The sequence below is a fragment of the Polypterus senegalus genome, chromosome 3, assembly GCF_016835505.1.
Source record: "Polypterus senegalus isolate Bchr_013 chromosome 3, ASM1683550v1, whole genome shotgun sequence".
Classification (NCBI taxonomy): domain Eukaryota; kingdom Metazoa; phylum Chordata; class Cladistia; order Polypteriformes; family Polypteridae; genus Polypterus; species Polypterus senegalus.
The window spans coordinates 164,872,408-164,893,347 of record NC_053156.1 but is presented as its reverse complement, the minus strand read 5'-3'; positions in this window follow the sequence as shown (position 1 = coordinate 164,893,347).

Genomic DNA, 20,940 nt, shown 5'->3' with positions numbered 1-20,940 from the left:
ATGCTGCTGGGCAGTGAGCTCAGGGCCCATTAGAGGACATGGGGCCCTTGGGTCACCCTCATGAAGTCTTTCTGGTTGTTTGGTCAGAGATATTCACACCAGTGGCCTGCTGGAGGTCATTTTGTAGGGCTCTATCCTGTTCCTCCTTGCCCAAAGGAGCAGATACTGGTCCTGCTGATGGGTTATGGACCTTCTATGGCCCTCTCCAGCTCTCCTAGAGTAACTGCTTGTCTCCTAGAATCTCCTCCATGCCCTTGAGACTGTGCAGGGAGACACAGCAAACCTTCTGGCAATGACACGTATTGATGTGCCATCCTGGAGAAGTTGGACTACCTGTGCAACCTCTGTAGGGTCCAGGTATAGCCTCATGCTACCAGTAGTGACACTGACTGTAGCCAAATGCAAAACTAGTGAAGAAACAGTCAGAAAAGATGAGGAGGGAAAAATGTCAGTGGCCTCCACCTGTTAAACCATTCCTGTTTTGGGGTCATCTCATTGTTGCCCCTCTAGTGCATCTGTTGTTAATTTCATTAACACCACAGCAGCTGAAACTGATTAACAACCCCCTCTGCTACTTAACTGACCAGATTAATATCCCATAAGTTTCATTGACTTTATGCTATACTCTGATTAAAAAGTGTTCCTTTAATTCTTTTGAGCAGTATATATATATAATGTGTGTGTGTGTATATATATATATATATATATATATATATATATATATATATATATATATAATATGTGTGTGTATATATGTGTGTGTATATATGTGTATGTATATATATGTATATATATATATATGTATGTATGTATGTGTATATATATATATATGTGTGTATTGTCACAAAGCTGAGACATACTCAAAGAAAGGTTTGGGGCAGCCACCCGTATAATCTCGAAACCTGGCTGCAAAATTGTTCTTTTTCACAGAAATACAGCACTGATGTGCATATAACGAGTCCAAGACAAGACTGAGGGAAAGGGGAAAAAGGGCAGGCTTTTAAAGGGGAAGACAGGAAGTGAGGTCATGGGAATCGGGCACGTGTTCGTCACTCATTGGATCAGGCCCGGATGTGACATCAGGGGGGCCGGCGCCGGTTAGTTCTGTCTCTATTGGTTCGGTCCCGGAAGTGATGTCACAAGAGCCAGGTGGAGTCTCCCAGGGATGGTCTACAGGGAAGTGAGAAAAAGAGTCCGTGCACTCTGCCACAGCCCGGCCTGTCTCAGAACTGCCGTCACTCAAGCCCTTTAGCTGCCTCCCATGCGCATGTGTGTGACAAGCCCCCCCCCTTAGCCCAGACCCGTCGGGTCGGGCGACCCTAACCAAGAGGTCGTGAACCCGAGAAAGAGCATCAGCGTTGGCATGGAGAGCACCCCTACGATGAACGAGCGAAAACTTGTACGGCTGCAGGTTGAGAAACCACCGGGTGACCCGGGGAATCGACTCCTTGTGCAGGGCCATCCACTGTAGAGGCGCATGGTCCGTGACAAGAGTGAACTACCGGCCCAACAGGTAGTACCTCAGCTGAGTAATCGGCCATTTAATCGCCAAAGCCTCCCTTTCCACCGCTGCATACCTGGTTTCCCGGTCCAACAGTTTCCGGCTTAGGAACATGATGGGGTGTTCCACACTATTGACACTTTGGCTCAGCACGGCGCCCAGGCCTGTGTCCGAAGCGTCCATCTGGAGGAAAAAAGGCAAAGAGAAGTTAGGTGCCACCAGAATAGGTGCGGACGTAAGGGCCTGTTTCAAGTCACTAAATGCAGTGCCTGTGTTCTCAGTCCATACCACAATGTTCGGGGCCCTCTTCTTTGTTAAATCAGTCAAGGGCGCCGCTCTCTCCGAGAACCGGGGTACAAACCGGCGGTAGTACCGGCTAACCGAAAGGCTTGGACCTGCCGCTTGGTTCATGGACGGGCCATTTCAAAATGGCATCAACTTTGGAGCACTGTGGCCACGGTACCCGACCCACCAGGTAGCTTAAATATTTGGCTTCACTTAACCCAAAGAAGCATTTCTTGGGATTAATCCGGAGCCCGGCCTCACTAGGTGTTCGCAATACCGCTCGGTCCTGCTGTAGGTGTTCTGTCCACGTTCTGGAATAGATGACCACGTCATCCAGGTAGGCAGCACTGTATGAGTTATGCGGCCGGAGCACTTTGTCCACCAGACGCTGGAAGGTTGCTGGCGCCCCTTGTAACCCAAATGGAAGGACACGATACTGCCAGTGTCCGCTAGGGGTACTAAACGCGTTTTTTTCCTTCGCTGTGTCCGTTAAAGGAACCCGCCAGTACCCTTTTGTCATGTCAAGTGTGGTCATGTACCGAGCCTGTCCAAGCCTCTCGAGGAGGTTGTCCACTTGAGGCATTGGATAAGCATCGAATTGGGAGACTTGATTAAGCCGACGGAAGTCATTGCAAAACCTCCAACTCCCGTCAGGCTTACCGACAAGCACAATTGGGCTGGACCAGGGACTATAACTTTCCTCAATCACACCTAGCTCCAGCATGCGCTTGATCTCAAGCTCCACTTCAGCCCTTTTGCCTCGGAAGACGATATGGGCGTTCTCGGACAATAACCCCGGGCTCTGTCACAATGTTGTGCTCAACCAGAGAGGTCCTTCCGGGGCATTCACTGACTACCTCCCGGACGGCCCGGATAACTGTTTCCAGCTCCTGCCGTTGTCTGGGACTTAAGTCCGTACCGAAGTTAAGGCGGTGTGTGTGAGCGAAGAGTGAGCGGGGCTGGCCGGAGGAGGGATCGGGGTCCCTGTCCTTCCACGGTTTCAGCAAGTTCACATGATAAACCCGCTCCTTTGGCCGACGATTGGGTTGACTCACCAAATAGTTGACCAGCCCCTTCCTCTCCTTAACTTCATAGGGGCCTTGCCAATGAGCAAGCAGCTTAGAGTGGGAGGTAGGCACTAGGACCATGACCCGATCTCCCGGGTGGAACTCCCGAAGAGACGTGCCGCGGTTGTAATAATGGGCCTGTGCTACTTGTGCTTCTTCCATGTGACTTTTAAGTAGAGGCCGAATCTTTCCCAATCTATCGCGTAACTGCGCGATATAATATGTTTGTAGAGGGAAGAGCCTCTTCTTCCCATCCTTCTTTTAGAATGTCTAATATGCCCCGAGGTTGTCGCCCATACAGTAATTCAAAAGGGAGAACTCCGTGGAGGCTTGTGGGACTTGCCCGATAAGCAAAAAGGACGAGGGGGAGGAGCTGATCCCAGTTCCTTCCATCCTCGCTGACCACCTTACGTAGCATTTGTTTGAGAGTCTGATTAAACCTCTCTACTAACCCGTCGGTTTGATGATGATACACCGCGGTCTTTAAATGCTTTATTTTCAGCAACTTGGCAGTCTCCTTGAACGTCTCCGAGGTGAAACGTGTCCCCTGGTCTGTCAAGACTTCCTTGGGAACACCCACACGCGAAAAGACCCCTAGTAATTCCCGTGCGATAGCTTTGGATGTAGCTGAGCGCAACGGAACAGCTTCGGGGTATCGTGTAGTGTAATCCACGAGGACTAAAATGTACTTGTGTCCTCGGGCTGAGGGCTCTAGGGGTCCAACCAAATTGACCCCGATTCTTTGAAGGGGAACATCAATCAGGGGAATAGGGACAAGAGGAGCACGGTCCCTCCTGGGAATTTGTCGCAGTTGACACTCCAGGCAGGAAGTGCAAAAGCGACGAACCTCCTCATTGACTCCCGGCCAGTAGAAACGGAGCTTGATCCGCTCCAGAGTTTTTTCGGTGCCCAAGTGGCCACCTAGGAGGTGGGCGTGTGCTGGCTCGCAGACCTGCCGCCGGAAGGTACGTGGAACTAGCAGCAGCTTTCTCTCCTGCCCATCATGCATCGCTACACGATAAAGAAGGTCGTTGTCTAATACAAAGTGAGGGCCCTGTGGTATAGACTGATCAGTGCGCTGGCCATTTACAAGGACCACTGCATTTTTTGCAAATTTCAGAGAGTCATCATTCCATTGCTCCCTTCTGAAAGAAGCCGGCGTCTCTTTAAATTGAAACCACAATACAGAGAGAGGGTCAGCGTCGACCTCAAGGGGCGCGACCTCCTCCCGTTCCGTCTCGGCTTCAGTGGATGACATACCAGCACGCGACGGCCCGAGGGTAACCACGTCACTCAGGGAAGCCGCTTCGTCTCTCTCTGCCGGCTGATTACACGGCGTGGAGGCAGCCTGAGACGGCTCATGCCCGTCTATAACAAGGCCCAAAGTATTCCCGGGAGTGGTATGTGTCTCACCGCTTTTAATTTCAGGCCAGTTCCGCCCCAGTATCACCGGGTGTGGAGGATCAGGAAAGATTGCCACAGTTAATTTCCGAACCGATCCCCCGTAACTGATGACACATGTGGCGGCCTTGTACCAGCGGGTTTCCCTGTGGACACAGGTTATACCGACCTTATACTTTAACCACTGTTGCGGTAGCACAAAACGGCGGGCAACAATGGTAGTGTTGCTGCCAGTGTCTAACAGAGGAGACATTTTGTACCCATTGACAACCACCGTGCCTGTGTGTGGAACCGCCAACGGGTTTATCAGAGCACACCAACCCCTCCTCCCCCTCCACCTGTATTCCGCCTCATTCCCAAGCGGTTTGAGCGCCCGCGGACCCGGGGACGCCGGCACAAGCTCTGGGTTGCATGGGGGGGGCTAGGTGTTGGGACATACCCCGGTTGAGTTTGGCTAAAGAACGGTTCTGCTCCCTCAGATTGCGAGGCCGTCCTTTGTTTTTCTGCGAGCTCTATGAGCTCTGCCATGTTTGTAAATTCCCTACCCCAGACCGGCTGGGTGAAGCCACGGGGTAGTGTGTCCAGAAGCAGGTAGCAAGCCACCTGCTCTATGACTTGAAAGGGCTTAAGTGTCTGTGGCTGCAGCCACTGCTCTGCTTTTACCCATAGGGACCAGGCTTGCTGTGGGGTTGGCCGCTCTGGGTCAAACCTCCAGTTTTTCAGGTTACTCACCTGCCAGTCTGGGGCACCCCTAGGTGGAAATCAGGGCTCTGCGCCTATATAGTGACAGGTGCCTGGCGTCCATGCCCAGCCGGGGATGCCCCTGCACACTGTATTCGGGGGAGCAGCCCTGGACAGTGCAATACCTCCCCCTGGAGGCTAGATGGCCGCCCCCCTGGGCTGGTGTAGTGCCTCGGTTTCCCACAGGGCTCCCTGGGAATTGGAGTTGGGGGCAGCCCTGTTCGGTCCCACAGGTACCGGCAGGAGGTGCTGTGTTTGGGACTCCTGAGCCCGTGTGGGCAACAGGTTCATCACACCTGGACGTGCTGCCAGATCTTGGTGATCAAACACCTGGAGCACTTCCAGGTGACTTATAAAAGGGAGCCAGCAACCACTACTCATTGGCCAGAGTTGGGTGGAGGAGGACAAGGTTGTGAGGGAGGAGTGGTGGTGCCAAGGAAGAGAGGAGAAGAGTGCTTGTGCTGTGCTATGCTGTACTGTACTGGTGTTTGGGACTGTGTTGTGACTGGGAGGAGTACGGGGAAGATGTTCCCCCCAGCTGAAGAGTAATAAAGGTGTTTTCTTTTACACATGCCTCCCATGTTCAATCTGTGTCGGGTCAGGCGCTATATAGCGTCTTATCACATATATATATATATATATATATATATATATATATATATATATATATACAGTAATCCCTCGCTATATCGCGCTTCGAATTTCGCAGCTTCACTCTATCGCGGATTTTAAATGTAAGCATATCTAAATATATATCACGGATTTTTCACTGGTTCGCGGATTTCTGCGGACAATGGGTCTTTTAATTTATGGTACATGCTTCCTCAGTTTGTTTGCTCAGTTGATTTCATACAAGGGACGCTATTGGCGGATGGCTGAGGAGCTACCCAATCAGAGCACGTATTACATATTAAATAAAACTCCTCAATGATATAAGATATGCTTCCCGCGGGGTGCTTGATTGTTTGCTTTTCTCTGTCTCTCTCACTCTCTGACATTCTCTGCGCCTGACGGAGGGGGTGTGAGCAGAGGGACTGTTTGCACAGAGGCTGTTTGCCTAGAAGATACGTACGCTCCTCTAAAAAATAACGCTTTATCGCGGTGCTTTGGCATACTTAAAAGCACATATTGATTTTTTGATTGTTTGCTTTTCTCTGGCGCTCTCTCTCTGACATTCTTTGCTCCTGACGGCGCTCCTTTGAAGAGAAGATATGTTTGCATTCTTTTAATTGTGAGAAAGAACTGCCATATTAGTCTTGTCATATAGCACAGTTTAAACGTTTGACTAAAGGGTGTTATTTCATGTCTAGAGGGCTCTAATAATGTTAACAGTGTGGGAAAGTTTATAAGGGCTTAAAATATATAAAAATAACCATACAAACATATGGTTTCTACTTCGCGGATTTTCATCTATCGCGGGGGGTTCTGGAATGCAACCCCCGCGATTAAGGAGGGATTACTGTATATATATATATATATATATACAGGTGCTGGTCATAAAATTAGAATATCATGACAAAGTTGATTTATTTCAGTAATTCCATTCAGAAAGTGAAACTTGTATATTAGATTCATTCATTACACACAGACTGATGTATTTCAGATGTTTATTTCTTTTAATTTTGATGATTATAATTGACAACTAATGCATGTCCCAAATTCAGTATCTCGGAAAATTAGAATATTGTGAAAAGGTTCAATATTGAAGACACCTGGTGCCATACTCTAATCAGCTAATTAACTCAAAACACCTGCAAAGCCTTTAAATGGTCTCTCAGTCTAGTTCTGTAGGCTACACAATCATGGGGAAGACTGCTGACTTGACAGTTGTCCAAAAGACGACCACTGACACCTTGCACAAGGAGGGCAAGACACAAAAGGTCATTGCTAAAGAGGCTGGCTGTTCACAGGGCTCTGTGTTCAAGCACATTAATAGAGAGGCGAAGAGAAGGACAAGATGTGGTACAAAATAATGTACAAGCAATAGGGATAACCGCACCCTGGAGAGGATTGTGAAACAAAACCCATTCAAAACTGTGGGGGAGATTCACAAAGAGTAGACAGCAGCTGGAGTCAGTGCTTCAAGAACCACCACACACAGATGTGTGGGTTTCAGCTGTCGCACTCCTTGTGTCAAGCCACTCTTGAACAAGAGACAGCGTCAGAAGCGTCTCGCCTGGGCTAAAGACAAAACTGCTGCGGAGTGGTCCAAAGTTATGTTCTCTGATGAAAGTAAATTTTGCATTTCCTTTGGAAATCATGGTCCCAGAGTCTGGAGGAAGAGAGGAGAGGCACAGAATTCATGTAGCTTGAGGTCCAGTGTAAAGTTTCCACAGTCAGTGATGGTTTGGGGTGCCATGTCATCTGCTGGTGTTGGTCTATTGTGTTTTCTGAGGTCCAAAGTCAACACTGCCGTGTACCAGGAAGTTTTAGAGCACTTCATGCTTCCTGCTGCTGACGAACTTTATGGAGATGCAGATTTCATTTTCCAACATGACCTGGCACCTGCACAAAGTGGCAAAACTACCAGTACCTGGTTTAAGGACCATGGTATCCCTGTTCTTGATTGGCCAGCAAATTCGCCTGACCTTAACCCCATTGAAAATCTATGGGGTATTGTGAAGAGGAAGATGCAATATGCCAGACCCAACAATTCAGAAGAGCTTAAGGCAACTATCAGAGCAACATGGGCTCTCATAACACCTGAGCATTGCCACAGACTGATCGACTCCATGCCACGCCGCATTGCTGCAGTAATTCAGGCCAAAGGAGCCCCAACTAAATATTAAGTGCTGTACATGCTCATACTTTTCATGTTTATACCTTTCAGTTGGCCAACATTTCTAAAAATTCTTTTTTTTGCATTGGTCTTAATTTATATTCTAATTTTCCGGGATACTGAATTTGGGTCTTTCATTAGTTGGCAGTTATAATCATCAAAATTAAAAGAAATAAACATTTGAAATACATCATTCTATGTGTAATGAATGAATCTAATATACAAGTTTCACTTTTTGAATGGAATTACTGAAATAAATCAACTTTGTCATGATATTCTAATTTTATGACCGGCACCTGTATACACACACACACACACACACACAGTACCATCCTTAATGTTTAAAGCAAAGACATATTGTTCCTTGATTTTAATCTGTCGAACAAAGGGTTAAATTAAAAATCAAATAATTCTGACATGATTAAAGTACACCTTGCAGACTTAGGGATTGGCATACATTTTGGTTAAACCATGTAGAAATTACACCACTTAAACATGTCCCCTCTTGATCTCTGTTTGCTTAAACTAAGCAAACTCCTTCAGTCTCACGTCATAGCTCATATGTATCTCTCAGTCCTAGAATCAGCCTAGTTTCTGTCTCCTGGACTTGCTACTGTTATGTATTTTTTGAAATATGGAAACCAAAGTTTTACATGAGACTTCACTAGTGTGTGTTATATACCTTAAGCATAACCTCCTTTGACTTGTCATCTAGACATCATCCTATAAAACCTAACATTCTGCTAGCCTTCTTCACCACTTCTGTACACTGTCTGGATGTTAATAGTGATAAGTCCACTATGACTCCTAGGTTCCTTCTCATAAGTTGTACTTTCAATTTTCACACATCCCATTTTGTATTCAAATGTTTTTTTTTTTCCTTCCGACATCTAATACTTTACGTTTACTTACATGAAGTTCTTACTTACATCATCTACTGCAGATCTGTACAAGTCCCAACTGCATAGTTAATTCTGCCTTTCCACCTATTTGGTATCATCTGTAAAATTAACCAACGTTTTTATTATATTCTTGTCCAGATAATTTTGGTATATTAAAAATTGCACTGGCCCAGTACTGGCCCCTAATAGACACCACTTTTAACATTGCCAAATTTTGAAAAAGTTCTCCTCACCCTAACCCTTTGCTTTCACTGTCTGAACCAGTTTTGCACTCCCCTATACACTTTGTGTTGAATAACCACTTTGGGGAAAAAAGATCTAACAGGTTAATAGTGCCACTGCATTTTTTATTTTAGAACAGTATTTCAATTTTTGAGAATTAATGAGAACCATTAGAGAAACCCTTTTTTTACCTACCTAATTTAAAGTAAAGCCATTCCTTTCCCTTTGAGTTTTATAAAGGTTGTGTTGGTTTCTGTACTCCCTGTAACATTTGACAATTTCTTTTTTTTTTTTTTTTTTTTGTTGAAATCGACATTGCCATGTGTTTGGTAATATTTCTTTTAAAAACTTTGTGTTTTCCCAATGTGCAAGTGTGTGTTTCCTCCTACCTTGCAAAAGTACATTGTGCATCCACTCTTAATAATAAATTTGCCAGAGTGGTTTTTCAGAGTTTAATGCCATAGGCAGTGTCCAAAAGAACTTTTATTTATTTAGATTAATAACCGGCTCAATGCAATAAATAACCATGAACAGATGTTGACAGATTTTGAACTCTTACTACATAACCTGGATTTGTTCTTAATTATTTTTTCTTAATCTACTAGTGTCCAGCTATACCTGTCCATACGTTAAAGGATTTTTTCCGACGTATTGTAAAGTTTTTCAAAGCACAAAGAACCAGCTTGAAATGCAAAGAGCTATTCCCAGAATGAAACGGTGCTTTGTCGCGCAATAGTTCTGACGATCCACACATCAAAGTAAAAGAACTATAAAATGCATTTGAATAACCGTTATTTTTAAGAGTGTAGTTGGGGTGGTTTGGTTCAGGTCTGCCCCAATAACATGGATGCACAACGTTAGTAAAATTAATCTATAATAAAGGGTTGTTTTTTCCTCGAATTTATTAGGCCAAATTAATGGATACAATTTAATGTGTCCAAGTAAGCAACGCTTTTTGCACTTCACTTAACCTGGAAAGAAGCATTCTGTACTAAATAAAGTATAATTTGTATTCGGTATTTTCCACGTCGGGTCAGATAGCCACTCCTGTTGGTAAAACTGCCCTCAAGCGGTCGAAATGACCGCAAAGTCGCGCGCTCGTAAACGTGTGCCCGCAATTTAAGCTTGAATGTGCTGTGCAGCAAACTGCAATGACACGTCACGCACACTGAGTAGTGAATAAACAAAAATGGGCCGTGTCTTTGACGAAGTAAATTACACTTGCTTATTCAGAGCAGGGACGCAGCAAAACTGGAGCCTTTTGATACAGCCAGCATCGGGCGAAAGGCAAGAACAATCCCTGGTACAGGGAGCCCGGCCTTCTCACACACCAATTTAGTATCGCCAATCTGCCTACCCTGCATGTCTTACCACAACTGTTAGCTAGAACCTGACAATCTAATTGGTGACATAGTCTGCCGCCGATAGGGCGCCGTTTTTGAAAGTTACGGGGTTCGCGCTTCGGCTAGTGAGGGAGGCAGTTTATGTAACTCGAGCGGTGCGCGCTCCGGGCCTTTTAGTCAAGTCCGCGCTATAGAACGCGAGGGGCGCTCTGAGAGCGCACTCCGGACCTTTACGCCTGCCCATAATCGGTCCACGCTATGGACACCAAGGGGCTGGCGCACATCTCCTATGGCTTCATATGGGTTAACCCAATCTTAGGATACCTGATTATTCTGGCATACACTCATTTTCTTATTTGATTTTAGAAAAGTAAGAAAACGTTTATAAGCTGTCAATAAGCCACACCAACATTGATAAATAAACAAAATGATGTGATTTCAATAACGTTAACATAACTTGTTTGCTTTTTCAAAGTTTGAAATGTATTCATGTATGAGATTTCGGTTATCTTGTAATTTTTATATTACGAAAAACGTATCATTTGTGACTTAAAGTCAAACTCCTCCCATGGTGTTGTTTGAATGTGGGAAGTGTGCCCCGTGTTGAAATGATCTCCATCCGGTGGGTTTCGATAATGAATAAATAAACGCATACATGCATAAATGAGCGACCACCAGCTGAGAGCTAAAGTTGTCGTTGCCATCGGCGCATATTAAAAGTGAATTGTTGCATGTTATCTCTTGAAAGGCAACGTAATTTCATTTTTCTGTTAAACAATATTACATTTATACAAGCGTATTGCTCCCTATATAGGAAATGTACTTAAAAAGTAAACGTTAAAATTCAATTATTTTATATTTAGCGAATAGGCGCCGGTTACTTGGCCTGTAAATAAGATGTGGGTTCATCAAATGAGAAGATGGTCGGATTTTATATCCGAATCGACGCATTGACAATGAGTTTGATATGTAAACATGTCATTTTCGCAAGTCTTAATATCAGAATTCAATAAATGTAAAAAATAAAAAGTCTGCCCATCTGAATACGTAGGACGTGACGGACCGCGCTGTTTCCTTGATCCCATAAAGTGAGTAGTTTATTTATGTGCCTCTCCAGCTTGGGTGATTGGTCAAATATTTCACATGTGCTTCAGAATGCACTCTTTAAATTTGTTCAGTCCGGCTATCGGATCGCTGAGGGATTCAGTTTCAAATTCTGCGGCTGTCTGTGAAGAACTGAGTGGTCTGTGGCAGGAGTTCAGGCAGAAATCAGCGCGACAATGGTGCTTTTCCTCGGCATTCTACTATGCAGCTTTTCGACATTCTGGGTTCAAGTCCATGGAACTAATTTTAGACTTTACGGCCACGAACCTCAAAGAAGCGGCCCCGCTGTCAGGTACTCCCGACCTGAACTGCCGGTCTACACCCAGGGAAATCAAGCCGCCCCCAATCCTGCAGGTACATCGCCCGCCGCGACCCGCGAGGCCCACGGAAAGGCGCCTTAAACCATTGTCCATATTGGTAACAGAAAATCTTTTAATGTCCAGTTAAGATCTCGTTTTAATCATGAATTGGTGTATGTGTGCTTTTTTTGTTTTAATGTGTAGTGTTTCCAGGTTCTAGAAATTGCTATTATCCCGTTCAAAGACGTGTTTCAGGTAACTATAAAGATGCTTTGTTTTAGCGGGATGCTTGCTTGTTTGCGACTAATCAATAAGATCTGGAAAATGACAGAATGTGCATGCGAGTGTCATACGTCTGCTGACTCAAAAACCTCTACCTGACAATCTTGTAATAATTACAAATATCATACTTTTTTAACTCTCTGATTCAGCATATTGCATGTAGAAATACAATGCAGAAAAAAGTGAAGGGCCGTTAACACGAAGGGGCGCAAAGTACGCCTTAAACGATAGTGGGCAATAATATTATTATCGTAGTAGTAGTATATAATTATTCTTATGTCTTGGTTAGGGTTGATACATCCAACTTTTTACAAACAGTACTGGGGAAAATTAAGGAAAGAACTCGAAGCCCCACACTGTCCCAGGGCACCCTCCCTAACAGATGTAATGCTATATTGATGGGTCCAGCTCATCTTTGGGAAATAGGCGGGTGAGGTGGTCGTTGTGGGCGGGTAGTTGGGAGGATGTGTGGGGAAGAAAGCACGAACATGCAAACAGCAAGACGACCTCTTCAGGGTCACGATTTTGACCAATCTTTTTGATTTAGAAGTAGCGTTAAGCTCTGCGCCACCTTAATACACATACCATTTCACTTGAAAACATATTCTCAAATTTACACTTAAAAATTTGATGTGGCAATAATAAAGTAAAATGTCGCTTATATATGCCTGACGTTTACAGAGACAACGCTCGCTGCCCGTTGACGGACCACTTAGCTGAAGTTAACCACGGTCAGATCAAGGTGCGCTTCATTTCGCAAGACACTGAGCTTCAGTGCCCCCTGTGATTGGCTAATACCCCATCCGGGAATGACTCAAGACTAAGAGCCACACCCTCTCAAGCTTGAATTTGAAAAATGGAATGGATGGAACTAAGGCAGAAAAACGGCTAACACAACTGGGTTAGAACTGCATAAGCAACTCAGTCCTGATGTTTATGGGTTACTGATCTAAACTTTTTCTCTTTCATCATGCCATTGTTTTTATTATTAAGAAATATTTAAAATTCCGGGAAATGTTGTTAGCCCATTTGACCGTGTTACACCAGGTAATTTTAGATTTTTCAAAGCTGTGTATTTCACGTCAAATTTATTGTCTTGTATACATAATGCAATACAATTCCATGTCTCCTTGGAACAGGTAACAAAAATAAGATATTTTGAAGATGAAAATTGAAGATGCCCTTCTTCCTTTTTTTTTCGTTGGTCAAGATTCCTTTCTACAACTGAAAACGCCACTTATGTGATTTGTGTTTCCCAATTGTGATATGCACCGATTTTTCTGGAAGTAAATATTTAACAATATGTTGGCTAAAAATGTATGTACTTTGCATGTTTTGAGCAAAGGACCGGATAGCTAACGTGTTGATTATGTGACATGAGATGTTCAGTTTATTTTTTTCCATGGACATTTTTCACATTATTTGCTGCTGTGCAGCATTGCACACCGTAGAATCTTTGAATTTTTTTTCTATGCCATCACTAAAAACTGCATGGGGTAAATTGACATATAAAGAAAACAAAAGTTTTGGGTGGAGTATTCTTTTAAGTTAAAACAGTTGTGGCTAAAGTATTAGCGCTGCTCCAGTTTTTCCAAAGAATGAACCAATTCGTCCATAAAATGTATGACATTACAAAATGATTGGTGTTAACATATGTATTTAATGTATTTGCACTGGAAGAACGCAAATCGTGGAAAAAATACAATCTAATCTTATTTCACACACAACTCCAAAATCAGTATTGACAAAATTATTGGCACTCTTGACTTAATATTTGGTGACACACCCTTTGGAAAGAATAACTGCAGTCAAGCACCGCTTTACTAGAATTTGAGACCACCACTCTTCATTTGCAAAATTCTCCAGGTCTTGCAGATTTGATGGGTGCCTTCTCCCAATGGCTCTTTAAGTTCTACTTACTAGTGTTCAATGCAATTTAGATCAGGACTCATCTCTGGTTACTTCAAAACAGTCCGACGCTAGTTTTGAAATCATTTTGAAGTATGCGTTTTGTTATTGCCATGCCATTTTGTTTCTTATCTCTTTACACAATTCATTATTTTTCTAAATGCTGATTATGATACACGTGGGCTCACAGGCTCATATCACCTTTTCTCTGTTTAAACTTGTTGAATATGTGACTTTTTAATTGCCTGCACCTGTAAATCATCAGAGGTGATTTCGAATACCAATTACAGCAGGGTCACCTGACTGAAAACCAGTTATGTCTTAAAAATTTCTAAGAGTATTTCTTACAGCTTCAAAGAGTATTTTGTCAGTACCCTTTTAAATTTGTCTTTTTCCCCAGTTTTGTTTGTGCATTGTGTACTTTTTCTCTATTGAACCACAACAATTGTTAAAGAAGTTGAGAGATATTATTTTATGCAAGTCCAATTGTGCTAACCCAAATAAGTCATTACTGGGAAACTTACACTGAAAATGCTCTACCCATTTTGTCTCTGTAGCGGTTATTATTATTATGATTATTATTATTATGCTCTCTTTAAATTATATCTACATAATTGGAGAAAAGTTATATCTGCTATTGGGCAGAAAATTGTTGTAAAATAACCATTAGTTTTTGCGCATAGTAATATTAGTATTACCTATACTGTTATTGCTATTATACTGTACCAACTGTGTAAGCCAGCCCGGGCTCCTAGAAACTATTGAAATCGTTAGGAAAAAAAAATTGAAATGCAGAGTCGTTGGATGTGCTTGCCCCCTTGTCTATCAGCGGGTAAGTGAGTTTGTCTCCAACATGTTAACTTGGAGCTACCTGGCTGGCTCTATGAGCTTCATTGCTGTATCCTCACACTTCCAGGCCAGACAGACAGACACACACACTTCCACGTGCAGACGTTTATATATCACCTGAGAAACCATTCTGCTGTATCATTTTATGTACACAGCCATATTGCTTTTAACAATAGCTCCTGATGCTGGGCATGTAACATGTGGCCGTCTGCACATGGCGTCCACCATATTGAGGATGTCATTTCACAGTATATTCCATCCCATATCCAAGCTTTTGGATAAATTAAAACTCTACATGAGGAAGCTGTCTAATTAATATAGTTCGGGAAAGAGTTTTGAGTAATTGTTTTTGCACAATGTTGACTAATAATTTTTTGGCTGTTTGGTTTTATTTGGGTTGGTGGTGTTAAATTTCATTTTTTTTTTTTAGCAAAGACCCACACTCAGTTTTATAGATTAATCAACCATCTGCTACTTTTGGCTCCTGTTTCTCTCTTCTGACACACTACATCATTTCTGGGCAAAATTTTGCTTATTCCAACTAAGATCACCATAAACATATATGCATACCCCAAATGATGAAGTAAATTCTTTCCTGGGAATACATTCCAAATGTGGGAGCTCAGACCCTAAAATGATGTCACATCATTTATTGCAGAAAAAAAAAATCTGTTCTGAACCAAGGTCTAGTTTAGTCACAAATCATCCAAAACTAATACTAATTATCTTGGCAAATATTAATATATTAATATTAAATATAAACCATGTTTTTTAACAAGTCAACTACTGCAATAAAATAATTATGGTAATTGAAAGTACATGTTTTTTCCTTACATAAGTTATAATGTAAGTGATAGGGTAAGGCATTTCAGTGTTTAGGTTTATAATTATATAGACAGTGATACAAGACATGAAATAACATCATTCCAATTAGATAAAATAAGTCAAACAAGCAAATCATGTACTTACTAGTAACAGAAGGCTAAGTGTTATGATTGGCATATGGAAGTCTGGAAATGAAAAGCTGGCAGTTAGCTGGTAGAAGGCAACAAAGGTGGAAAAAGTAGTAACTAAAGTGAACTTGATAATAAACTGAAGAACAGGGCTCTGTGCTTTTGTCTATAGCAAACCCAGAGACAAATCAGCTGTCAAAACTCATTGCCCTTTGTCATGGATGGAGTATGGCAATCATTTCTCTCAGTGGAGAACATGAAGTTGTGAATGGAGAGCTCAAATGCTGGAAAGTGGACAATCAGAAACATAGCCATGTATCTTCGCTCCTACGATATGTGCTGGTGGGAGACAAGAATGTGACAAAAACCCCTGGAGTCTATGTATCCCACATACGGGGTGTTGGTGTTAGGGAAATAGTGTGGGATACAATTCCATGACAAGAGTTAATATGAGCATAGAAACGTTGCTACACTGTTGTTATTGTTGGCCCAATTGGAACATTATGGATACACTACTGTATTATCAGGTCATCGTTCCATGACTTAGTGTATCCATATGCAGAATTACTTTATCAGCAGAATAATATACCATACCACAAGCTGAGGAAAGTCCTGAATGTTTATTCTGAAATAAAGTAAATAGTGGACCCATTACTATTAGGAATGTGTACCTTAAAAAGAAGATATTCATTCATGTATATGTACTGTACATATATGCATGTATATAGTAAAAAGATTGGGGTGCTCCCATTCTAACGTGTGCAAAATATGCCAACATAAATGTAATAACAGACACATAAGGAGATGATTATCAAAGTATGAGTACAAAGTACAAATAAAAAATAAAGAAATATTTTGCTGCAGCTCTGGGTGTTCTTATATATTTTTTACACTCTTTCTAAAATGTGGTGGCTGAACCACTTACCCACCTCTGCAGTGCCACAATAAAAACCTCTTCCTTCACCTCACACCTCCATCTCTCTGTCATCTTCTACAAACACACGGTAACATTGCCAGTAAGATTGAGTTCCTCTCAAAGTAATCCATGCAACCTCGCAGTTGAGAGCACAATGTGAAAATCTTGATCAGATTCTCTCTTTCTGAACATTTTTTTTTCTATGCAGTTTACATTTGGGGTTGACATGATTATGCAGAGGTTAGAACTTCTGTCACATAGCCTCAGCTTCCTGGCTTTGGACACTGGCCGGGATACTTCCACATTCTCAATCTTTATGTAAATTTTTCTACGGATACTGCAATTTCCTGCTATATCAAAAACAATATGAATGTAAAGGCCATGTCACGTTACATGACTTTTCCAGCAGTTTTCAGTCAAAGACCTATTTTACATAATCTTAGTGAGTTAGGGGCAGTTGTGGTGCACTCCCACATTTGCCAGTCACATAGTGTGATATACTTAGTGAGTAAATCCAGGTTTGATTTTGTCTTAAATTGTAGAAGCAGGCTCAGTGTGCCATTATCTAAATAATCAACACAGACCTTAGTGTTAATCTTTGTAGTGCACCAGGCAATAAATACACATGTCTCTGTTATATGCCATTAGGTATGGGATTCATAAAAGCAATGTTGATGTTTGTGATGCACCATCTGTTGCAATGACAAATGCAATGCATTTTATTACTAAAAACATTTGTGATGCACCATCTGTTGCAATGACTGCTACATAGCAAGCAGACAGAAACACAAAGACACTCATCCTTTTATTAAGATGGATAGGAAATATCATTCAAAGCCTGCAAATATATTTTTTAGCTTCTCTGAATACGGTAATAAAACAGAGAAAGTAATTTACATGGCATGTTTAGGTTTTCCATTAGATTTTCCATTACTGTGCAAATAACTATCAGCATGGAGCACTGTACAATGCATTCACAATATGTAATAAACTGATATTGTTCAATTTATAATCTCCTTGCTACATAATCTTGACATTTTAAAGGCATTATATTGTTATGATATATTTTCTTTGTACTTGCTCTTTTATTAAACTCTTTAATGGATCTTGATTTACAAAGTGTGAGTGTGTGCTATTCTCAGATAGAGCAGAAATGATTCAGATATCATGTTTTTATGGTTTCTAAAATCAATTATTTGGCATCTATTTTTTTAAGTTATTTTTGACAAAGAGCACTCCAGTAAATATAAAGTCCCAACAGACATATTGTGGTTCAGTTAATATTTCTCTAAGTTAGATGGAAATAATTACATAAGATTTGCAGACAGTAGCAGGTCTCTGTTAGCAAAAGAAAATAATTTCTTTATTAATTACCAAATCATTTATAAAGGCTTTATATTTTGTAAGCAACCAGAGAAAAAAAACAAGGTTAGGATTAACATGGATTTAAAGGAGGACTTTGGAGAAACACATTTTCTTTGATGGTGCCACTTTGCTAGGATTTTAAAGTGTATATTTAACATCAGATATATTACAAAAATGTAAGGGAAAAACTTTTTAAAGCTGTGTTATAGTGACAAAAATTCTATAATTTAGACTCTTTAAAGTTAATTATGTTATTGATTAATATGAAATGTTTTATATTCCACATCTTGTAATCATGAGAGCAGACGTTTATATTGTATGTTACATTTTCATAAGTTTTGCCTGTTCAAAGTAGCTTAGACGTTTGTGATTAATCTGAGTTATAAATAAAATACATTACGGCTGCTGTTTGGTTAAAAAATCAATCTCATGATTACATTTTTTATCAAAATTAACTGCGTATTAATCACAATTTTATGTACTTCATGAATTTTAATATTCTTGTATAAAGTGGAAATGATTTAGTCGTTCATTTCAAATAGAAAACAATTTAAATAAATACTTGTCTTGGCGAATTAAATCATTTCAACAATGCAAACTAGTCTAGCACTTAGATGATTCAGTCAGTAATTATGTCTTTAAAATGATATGGAGATGAAAAATAAGACATTATTGATTTTCCGACTATTTATTCAGCCAGTTGCTTAAGCATACCAGTTTATTCACACTGGTGGTTCAATGGATGATAATAATATATAGGAAAACAAATTTTGACAAGTTATCAGGGTTCAAAAAGGTTCATTGTAAAAGTAACTTATTACATTACTCATTACCTACAAAAAATGTTAAATATGTTATAGTTTCTTATTATAAAATGCATTACAAACAATGCTTTTCCTTTGCGTTGTTTTTTTCTAGCAGAGATATGAAGTCCAAACTTGTAATAAAAAGTAATGTTTCCTAGAACTACTCCATACCAGATCAAGATGATATAAAAACAGGATTTAGTGCTATTCATTTTATAATGCAGCCTTTAGTTCTCTTTGTTTTACACGTTTTTTAATTTCTTGGGATCTCGATGTTAGCATTTTGTACAACAGAATATAAAAGCCATTAAAGCTTATTTTAAATATAAATGTAGTTCCCAGCTGTTTCTCAATTAAGAAAATACGTTTAGTCCCCCCAATCCCAACCCCTCCCGAGGATGCTTTTGCTTTTTGCCTTTCACCCAAGTGCTTCTGCGATGACCACTGGCTCCCTGTGACCCTAAACTGGTCCACTTAAGTTTACCCCTGAGCACGTGCTGGATGTCACTAGACCACCGGAGCAACCGCGTGCACGATGTTACAACACCATGAGGCTTTGCTTGCTTCAGCGAAATAAAGCATTAATTAATTTATTATTATTATTATTATTATTATTAGCGGCGAGATTAAGCTTCATCATAACACAATATTTATCCATCCATCCATTATCCAACCCGCCATATCCTAACTACAGGGTCACGGGGGTCTGCTGGAGCCAGTCCCAGCCAACACAGGGCGCAAGGCAGGAAACAAACCCCGGACAAGGCGCCAGCGCACCGCAGCAGTATTTATTTATTTATTTTTAATAAGTGACGCTAGTATTTTTCCTTCAGTAAAGTGCATATTGCATTAGGTTTACTCGTTACTTTAAAAAGAAATTAGACATGGGCGCCGGCAGGGTGCAAGTAGGTGCACGTGCACCCCCCTAGCTTTTGAAAAAAAAGGAAATGGAGAAAAAAAATAAATCTTTCAATAATAAGAAAAAACGCGAAAAAATAGTTTTTATTTTAAATTTTTAAATTACAATTAGACGTTTACATTTTACAACTATACATAAACAATCATTCACTTTGTTTCTAAAAGAGCATCTCAAGCCTTCTTTTTTGTTGTCCAAACTTGTCTACAACTTTGTCGATAAATTTTGGACAATTATTTATTCTTTTTTTGTGTACACTAAGCATACATAATCCACTTAATCTATCGTCACTCATTGTAGATCGGTTCCAAGTTTTGACGCGCCGTAATGTGCTAAAAGATCTTTCAATACTGCAGGTTGTTGCAGGAAGTGTCATGCCAATCTTGAGTGCCTCGGAAACAGCCGGATAAAACTTCGTAGCCTCTTCAATTAAACTCATGCAATCGGTAATTTCGTTTGCAATGTTTTTATTTTTCCACATCTCATACCATGTGGTAGCATCAGATATAAAGTTTGGAAGAATATCACCATACAGACTGTTAATGTCTTCCAGAACTATTAAAAACGATGATTTATCCAATTTACTCATTTCTTTTGGGTGAAGTTGTAAAAGTGAAAATGCTTTCTCTTGTGTAAAAGAATACCGAATTTGTAGAGAAGATATTATAGAATCCAAATAAGGGATGAAAATGGACCTCCTAAAATATTCTTCTGCGTTTTCAGAAAGTAAATTCGATCTGTGAACTTGCCTTTTATTTAACCGTGGCTGTTTTAATTCAATGTCTAATTCTTCACAAATCGATTGTGCTTTTTTGAAAATCAACGAGGCATGCAGTCGTGTGTGAGACGACCGGCGGCGGCTTATACTGTCCGATTTTCACGTGGTCGTGTATGACACGGTGGTTGCTCTTATAATATAAGAGCATACATATTATGTAACCAATCAACTGCATTTGCTTAAGACAACTGGGCGTGTCTTAAGCAAAAGGTAGTATCTAATTATAATTTGAAGCTTCGATAGTGGTATATTTTTGTCATTTGCATTCATTATTTTGTAATTATTACGTAAATAATAATATTTTGCATTCAGAGCGTGCTATTATTTGTGTATTGTTATTATATGTATAGGTGTATAGCTACAAAATGTATTTTCAAAATAATTATGCAAATGCGAAAAAAAATGTAAACTTTTTTTAAAATTTATAATTCCCCCAACCCCTTCTTTCTACGCCACTAATACTTTAAAACCCCGAAAAATAATTATATCTATTTTACCAACATACAAGTATATAGTGTACAGC